Source organism: Monomorium pharaonis, chromosome 10 (assembly GCF_013373865.1).
Source record: "Monomorium pharaonis isolate MP-MQ-018 chromosome 10, ASM1337386v2, whole genome shotgun sequence".
NCBI classification, from domain to species: domain Eukaryota; kingdom Metazoa; phylum Arthropoda; class Insecta; order Hymenoptera; family Formicidae; genus Monomorium; species Monomorium pharaonis.
In genome coordinates, this window is record NC_050476.1 from 13,445,292 (window position 1) to 13,454,442 (window position 9,151).

The 9,151-nt window shown below is 32.9% G+C and overlaps 1 pseudogene; it reads right to left on the reverse strand.

The window, feature by feature from the left end:
- Positions 1 to 2,239: 2,239 nt before the first annotated feature.
- Positions 2,240 to 8,781, reverse strand: LOC118647510 (annotated as a pseudogene).
- Between the last annotated feature and the right edge of the window lie 370 nt (positions 8,782 to 9,151).

The window sequence follows — 9,151 nt, forward strand, 5'->3', positions numbered from 1 at the left end:
GTACTTCGAATGTACATTGCACATATATGCACTTATCAAAATGTATACAAATGTACTGTCTGTGTACATTGGATGAATATACTTTCGTGGATCAGTCATTTATTTTTCTGCCGGTTTGGAGGGTTTAGAAACTTGGCGCTACAAAAAACCCCATATGAAGTCTGAACATATATGATCTATATAGTTAACCATCTAATTAACTATTTGAACGCTTCAAAGTATTAGTGCTAAATAGATCGCAATTTCCATCAAGTTATTAAGGTTATGGAAAAAGATTAATTTAACAATAAAATTAATCAGTAAATAAATTAATGCTATTTATTTTTAATGTTTTGCAAAATTTAATTGCTTTTATAAAAAATAATATAATTGCGTCAGTTTATAACATATAGGTATATGTAGACAATAACAAGTACCCATGTCGATGAGTCAAATTGGCGTAGCAGATAAAGTACAAGGTTCGTCATCCTAAGGTCCCAGGTTCAAAACCAGCGTAAGTAAGAATAAAATAAAATAATTTAAATTTAATTAATTAATAAAAATTTGTCCTAAATTTAATATGTACTGTTGATAAAAATAATTATTAAAAAAATGGAATTTTTATTTTATTTTTTAATCTCTAGTTGCAGTTTAAAGATATCCGATTTAAGAAATCTTTTAGATATCAGTTTCATGATATCTTTCTGTTCTCAAAAAACAGCGCATTGCTTAACATTCTGACATCATTATGTTATCTTTTAAAAGTCTCTTTATGTTATCGTTTTCAGAAATAGGATATCTTTTAGAGATCTTTTTGACAACATATTTTTACTGGGTATATATATATATATACAGGGTGTTTGATATTTTTTTATGGAATGTTTATGAGCAGGTAGAGCGCATGAAACTGAACAGAAAAGTCCTTATTGTTTTTCCATTTTCGTAATAGTTAACAAGTTAGTGACTTGTAAAATTTTCTGTATTAGCCCGGCCTACCGGCAAATGCAAGCGCGCTGAGCGCCCGGCCGCGGCGGCTGCCTCTCCCCAGCGTTTGAACCTTGAGATTGCTAGGCGCGCGGGGGGAATTGTTACAACAAGCGACAGTGGCTACGCACAAACGACGCATAACGCTAAATTCTCCCTTCGAGTTATGATAGTTTCTTACCTCTTTTAATGAAAATAAAATTTTTAACGACAAAAAGTATGTGTGTACGTGTACATACATGAGTACAAAAAATATCAGTTCTAATGCTTAAAGAAGTGATTACTAAATTTATTGTTTTAATAAATAACGATTATTTTTAATAAAAAATATTTTTTTGATGATAGTCTTAAACGCCGTAAACTGTCATTATAAATTTTAAAAGAAGTTGTTATCATATGCTCGAAACAAAATTTATGCTTCTCCAAAAAACATTAGAAAATTTTATCGATTAAAATGGAAATGAGTTATTTAATTTTTAATTAAGGATATAAAGTTAAAACAAACATTTTATTTGGTTGTTATTTCCATTTTCCAAACCAGAACATTACTTCTAATTTAAACCAAGTAAGAATATATATATCCTATTACAATTTTAATATAATTTTTAATATAATTTAATAACAATGCATGTTTTTTTAACAAAAAGCAAAGAAAACTAGGCTCTACAGGACGATTGCTGGAAAAATGTGAGAAAAGTATTGGAAAACTTACAGAAGAAATTTTATCTGAAAATAATATGAAAATTGAAAGACATAAGGAAATACTGGCTGAATATAGGCAAATACGACATATATATGAGGATATAGCAAAAACGTTAAAAGAAGGATTTACAATGGCCAATAAACTCAGAGAAGACAAAAATAAACTTTTACAACATTTAATCCTAAAAGAAAAAGAGCAAGATAGAGATAGAGAAAGATGGAAAGATATAGACAGAGATGGAGGAAGAGAGAGAGAGGAGAGATGTAGGGAGAGATGAAGAGAGAGAAAGATGGAGAGATATAAGAGATGAAAAAAGAGAAAGATGGAGAGATATTGGGAGAGATGGAGAAAGAGATGGAAAAATATAAGGAGACGGAGAAAGAGAGAGAGAGAGAGAGAGAGAGAGAGAGAGAGAGAGAGAGAGAATGTGATAGAAAGATCTCGAGAGATAAGACTTACTATAAAATAAGTTAGAAAATGAGTTACAATTTAATTACGTTATGTTGCAATATTATGGATTAATACATTTTTATTTTTTTAATAATTAGTTAGATTTTTTATTAAAGTAATTTTTATTTTATTTTTTGTTTTGTTTGTGTAATGCAAGATAACGTACAAATTAATTTTGTTTTGTTTGTGTAATGCAAGATAATGTACAAATAAACACTTATTTGAACAAATATTTATTCAGATACTTGTCGACATATTTCATTACGAATTTGCACTCCACTTTCATATTCTCTGTATACTTCATTTTCTTCAATATTGCGTACTTCTACATCAGGATACTCATTATCAATAGGCGGTTAAAAGAATTGCAAATCTCTTGCACTTGCCATATTGTGAAGTACGCCACATGCGTGTATCACACATACTATTGTAGTAATGTCTCTTAATTTGAGATGATATAGTTGTCTAAATCGCTGCTTCAAACATCCAAAAGCATTTTCTATTGTAACACGGCAAGAACTTAATTTTCTGTTAAAAATTCGTTGGACACGAGTTAAATGGCCATTGTCTCTATAAAGTACCATTAATCCTCTTAAACAAGGATACGCACTATCCCCCAGTAAATAATAATTATCTACAAGAAAAAAGTTATTACAGTGAAATATAAAAATTATTTTTTATAATTCGCGTGTTATATATTTCTTTTTAATTTACCTGAACATAGTTCACGAAGATCATGATATAATGACGAATTACGAAATACTCTGGCATCATGAACTGATCCTGGGTAACCAATAAATACATCTATAAATTTTATTTTATGATCAACTGTCCCTTGAAGATGTATAGAAAAAAATTGTTTTCGATTTATATAAGAGTCAGAATCTTCAGCAGGTCGATCTATTCTAATATGTGTTCCATCTAATAAACCTAAAAATATAAATATATTATAATATGTTTAAGTTATATAGATATATTGAAACAAAAATATATGAATATTACCAATAATATTAGGAAATCCTTTTGCATTTTGATAAAAAATAGCAGTTTCTGCTTTTTCAGTTGCATTTGGATATCGAATTATATTATTTGCTAAAGTTAGAATAAAATCTGTTACTCTTGTAATTATATTGTACAAAGCACTTAATGTTATGCCAAATCTATCGGCAACATCACGATAGGATGCGCTGTGATAGCCTACAAAGATAACAAAGAATATGTTTCTCTGCAGTTATCTTTTGACGTCCTACTTCGTCTGTAAAAAGATATAAAAATTACAATCCATTTAATGCTTTATAACATTTTACTAAATAGACCGTAGCCAAAATAAGTTAATATCACATACCTTAGTAGGGAAGTAAATATTTTGGATTCACTGAATTGATTTATTAATCTATACGTCACTTCTCTTGATAATCTAAAATGCATGATGAAATCTATATTGTCATAATTTCTAACAATATTTTCAATGTAGTTATTTATTTTTACATGCTGTATTCTTTGCAACACTCCAAAAATTGGGTGAAATACTCGTAATTCATTATTATGATCTAAAATAACAATTAGGTTAGGTTACATTTATTTCGTTATAAACTTTTAAATTGTAATTTTTTTCTCTTTTATTATATATTACCATTATCATTTTCGTCTAGGATTGGTTCTAATGGAAGTGGTATTTGAAAAAAGTCTTCTTCATCAGCCCGAGTAAAAAATTTTCTGGGAATAATTTATCACTATCCAAAAACTGGCTAGTTTTTACTGGTTAAGATTAATTATGCAGTAACTGTTCCTAAACTGGACAGAAAAATACTGACTATTGTTTCATGATCTCTTACTAATCAGAAATTAGGCTAGAAAAAATGGTAAGTAAATGCTGCGCAGTTTCTTTCCAACAAAAACTGAAAAATACGGATCAGTGTTTCTTGTCCAGTTCCTGACCATATACTGTTTAAGAAAAAATAATAAGTAAATGATAGGCAGTTTCTGTCCAGCGATAACTCGAAAAATACTGACCAACATTTCTTGGCCAGTTCCTGATCAAGAACTAGACAAGAAGAAATGATAAATAAGTACTGGTCAGTTTCTGTCCGGCAAAACTAAAAAAATACTGACCAGTGTTTCTTGACCAGTTCCTGACCAGAAAATAGGTAAGAAAAAATGAAAAAGTAAGTGCCGATCAGTTTCTGTTATGCAAAAACTAAAAAAATACTGACCAGTGTTTCTTGGCCAGTTCCTGATCAGAAAATAAGCAAGAAAAAAATGATAAGTGCTGATCAGTTTCTGTTATGCAAAAATTCGAGAAATACTGACTAGTGTTTCTTGGTCACTTCCTATTAAAAAACTATGCAAGAAATAATTAGTAATTTAAGAAAGCTTGAGAACAATTTTGGCTGCGTTTTCCAATATACACTGCTGAAAATATTCACGTTACGTATATATTATAGATTTTTACTACTGGCAGTAATAGCAACAATTTTCGAAAAAATATTGTTACAATTTTTAATGTAACAAATATTTTGTATACAACAAAAGTTTTTGTAATTTTTTAAGTGTTTCCTGCAATATTCTAAAAGCTTCCAATAGATCCATTGAATAGTTTCTTCCAAAAAAACTCATATAACTAGTAAATATTAATAATTCACGTCCAAAGATAAATAAAAATAAATAAAAAATAATAATTAAATATTAAATATTAAAAAATATTAAAATATATTAAAATATTAAAATTTTAAAATAAAAATATTTTCATAAATCACGTACTAATTGTCACACAAAATATTTTTTTATTGAAGCAATATGTTGTTTGGGTCGTGTACATAACTCGCAATAATAACTATTATTAATAACAATAATAAAAATAACAACCAAAATAACCTAATAAGGTAATACGAGCTATTAACAATAAATCACAAATAATTTTATTTTATATTGCAATTAAGTTTCTTCAATTTCATTAATTTCTTCATTGTGTTCCGTATCTTCATTACTTTCTACATTTTCGTCATTATTCTCTTCATAAGCTGCATTAGGTATTCTTAATTTATTTTTTCTTTGTAAATTCCAGTCTTTAGCATTGGAAATAACATTTCCCAGAGCTTTGTAAAATGAGTTTTCTGTTATATTAAAATCTGCGTTGATAAAAATTTCTGTAAATAAAATTAAATAAAATTGAAAATGCAATATTTACGAATTATATATATATATATATATATATATATATATAATGTTTTTAATGGTTATTAATGTTAATTATTTACCAAATAGTTCTTTGCAGAAATACGTCTTATTAAAAATATGTTTATCTTTTGTTTGTTTTACGGCCGTAAATTGGATTATAACATTTTTTGTAAAATATTTTCGTAATATAATTACAATATTTCTTGATATACTTAAATTATTGTCCATTAAAATACTGATAGATTTAATCTAAAAGTAAATTACTAATGTAATAAAATATTATAGAATTGTATAAGTATTAATTATATTATTCTCTTACAAAGAAGTTTTTATATTCTTGTTTTTCTTCCAGCAATTTTGAAAACTTATAGAATTCATCTACAGTGTTGAAAGGCAATCTAATGTACTTACATAGAACATTTCTATTTAGAATATTAATATTATTTGATAATACTTCATAAATTTTGTTATTTAATTCCTTGTTAGATTTTTGTAATGCTTTTATACAATATTCCAAGTTATTTAATTTCTTTAAAATCAATGCCATATCTACAATCAAAAAACGTTATTGAAAATGAAAAAAATAACATATATAAATCTAGCTATTACTGCTGTTACGTCCGGCGGGGTTTTAGGGAGCGTGCGAGCGGAACAATAAGGAAAACGAACGAAAACGGATATTAATTTGATTCATTTATTTCCGGTAACACCAGTCTTATTCGGGCCGGGATTACAGTATCCGACCTTACTGTTTTAATTTCTAGTATTACGGGCCCTCGATAGCCCGATTGGAAAGGAGTGCCTTGGCCTCGGGGCGTCCCGTTAATCGCGTCGGCCATAGATGGCCCGGCGCCGGGGGCAGCCTCTCCGGGAGGCGGCGTTGGCGGTTTTGGCGACGCTGGCGCGCGAGCCGAAAAAAGCTCCCGAGGTGTCGGGAGGGGTGCCGTAACTTGGCGCTCTAACTAGCCCCTGAGGGAGTGGAGGTAAAAACACCCGCGGGTCGAATACTCCTCCGGATTCGTATTCTGCCTGGAGCCGCTTTAACTGAATACGGCGTCCGGCTCGCCGTGCTCTGCCCATTCTGTACGCAGTAATGCCATTTCTATTATTAGCGCGCGCAAAACGCGTGGTTTGATATCGACAATTAATGAGGATGGGATGGAGATCTCTTTATTACGAGAATTTTTTAATCGCTTGATCGCCTTACAATTGAGATGGCATAAAAGATTTGCGCGGAAATGCTCAGTCGGTCAGTGAGAGAGAGAGAGAGAGAGAGAGAGAGAGAGAGAGAGAGAGAGAGAGAGAGAGAGAGAGGGTCAACGTCCGATCCCTCTGAGGTAGCGCGAAAGGCGCGCTCACGCAGGGGGAACCGGGGTGGCCGCGCTATCGGGGAAGACGCGCTGACGTCGCGAGTCCTCCCGATGCGCAAGCAAATCTCACTCTCCTCCGCAGAACTCTTCACTAGGCAAAGAGAAAAGAAAAGAAGAGAAAAAAAAATGAATCCCTCAAATTTCGAATCAATCACTCACTTTATATAGAACAAAGGGGAACAGCGCTGAACTCTTGTACCTTTACACACGTTTTCGCACACTTGCTCGCAATCGGATCTATACAATAATAATATATATATATATATATATATATATATATATATAAAGGAAACATAAGAGAGGGTTAGGTGCGGAAGTTGCCGCCTCGATTCACACAGATTGAGTATAAACTACCGAAATAATCAAAAGTCCAAAATTCACTATTTTAATTGTCACTCGAACGGCTAAGTCCGAAGTATAATCTCGCGGAAATAATCAAAAATCCGAAATTCACTATTTTAATTGTCACTCGAACGGCTGAGTCCGGAGTATAATCTCGCGGAAATAATCAAAAATCCGAAATTCACTATTTTAATTGTCACTCGAACGGCTGAGTCCGGAGTATAATCTCGCGGAAATAATCAAAAATCCGAAATTCACTATTTTAATTGTCACTCGAACGGCTGAGTCCGGAGTATAATCTCGCGGAAATAATCAAAAATCCGAAATTCACTATTTTAATTGTCACTCGAACGGCTGAGTCCGGAGTATAATCTCGCGGAAATAATCAAAAATCCGAAATTCACTATTTTAATTGTCACTCGAACGGCTAAGTCCGGAGTATAATCTCGCGGAAATAATCAAAAATCCGAAATTCACTATTTTAATTGTCATTCGAACGGCTGAGTCCGGAGTATGATCTCGCGGAAATAATCTAAGTCCGAACTTCGCGAATTGATTTCACTCTCGAGCGGCTAAGTCCGTGATCACGATTTTAATTCTCGCAGAAATATTCTAAGTCCGAAAAGCAATTCTAACAATGACACGCTACGTACTCTCCGTCAGAATCGAGAAGGCAAATCCGGGTTTCGCCCGAAAATCTCGCCTTATATACTTCAAAGTGAGGGTAATCGGGGGTGAAGAGCTATGAGCGGTGGGTCGTAAATTACCCGACGCCTGTCAATTATTTCCGCAATTAGTCAATTTTTATGTTTGATTCTACTTCCGTCGGATGGGATTCCGTTCCCGCGTTCATATTCTCCACTTGCGCGGAGCGGGACTATCGCCCACTCTTTTTAATCGAACGAATTCCTAACTCCAGTTTTTCACTACGGACCTCGGGATACGACGCCCAGCGACCACGGAGGTTCTGCGTGCTCCTCATCGCGCCCGGAGTCCGCTGGAGTTATTTATCGCTAATTAAGGACGCTCGGCCATCGCCGCCCCGCGCCGAATACTTCCCCACGTTCGCGGGTGCACAGCCACGCGCAACAGTAGAGTCCCGTCTCCTCTCTAACGAATCATTATTAAGTTAATTTAATTAATTAACTTATGCGGTTTATTTTATCAGTCTGAGGCTGAGGTGCCTCAGAATGAATCTCCCCCCCAAAAAAGGGGTCGCTTACCTTTGGAGATTTTTCGTTTCCCTCGGTAATTTGCTCATAATTAGCGTTTTATAAGCATCCGTATGGACCGCATGCTTACAGCGCGTGATACCCTGAGCCCGGCGGCGCGTGAACGCTAGCGTCTAGCTACCAGGCAACACGATTTTTCGGCGCGGTGCTCCGCATGCTCGTAACGGACGGTGAGAATGATTTAACCGGACGTAACACTGCCTACAACTTTCTCCTCTGTTGTTGTAGAACTTTCTTGTACTTCTACATTATAATTATCAGCATTACTGCTTGTAGTTGGTTGGTCCATATTAAAATGACTTTTTTTTATTATTATTGGTGTGAGAACGTTTTCTATTGATTTTATTGATGGTCCTGGAATTAAAATTAAGATGTAGTTTGTGAAAATGTAAATGTGTATTTTGTGTGTTTTGTGTGTGTGTGTGTGTGTGTGTGTGTGTGTGTGTGTGTGTGTGTGTGATGTGTGTGTGATGTGTTATTATATTATTTACATTTTATTTTTCACTTTATACGTACCCTTTGATGTTTGCCTTTTTTCTAACATTTTCGCTTTTTTCCTACTTGTTGAAATTTCTCTCAAGTTTTCATTATTTGATTCTACATTGTAAAATATTATACTTATTATTTAATAAGCATATAAAAATAATGTAAAAATTGTGTGCAATATATAATAACTGATACCACTGATCCGATGAATTTGTTTCAGATGCCATACTTCTTGCAACAGTAGGTGATAACGCGTTCTTTAAAATATCATCTATTTCGTGTTTCTTTCTTTTATTTTGTGATATAATTTGTTTTGTTATTTTATCAATTTGTTCGGAGCAATCTGCACTATCACAATCTGTTGTGAAAGCATAATTTTCGTCTTTTAAACGGTTCAATCGCTGCATTGCTTTTTCATAAGAGTCTGT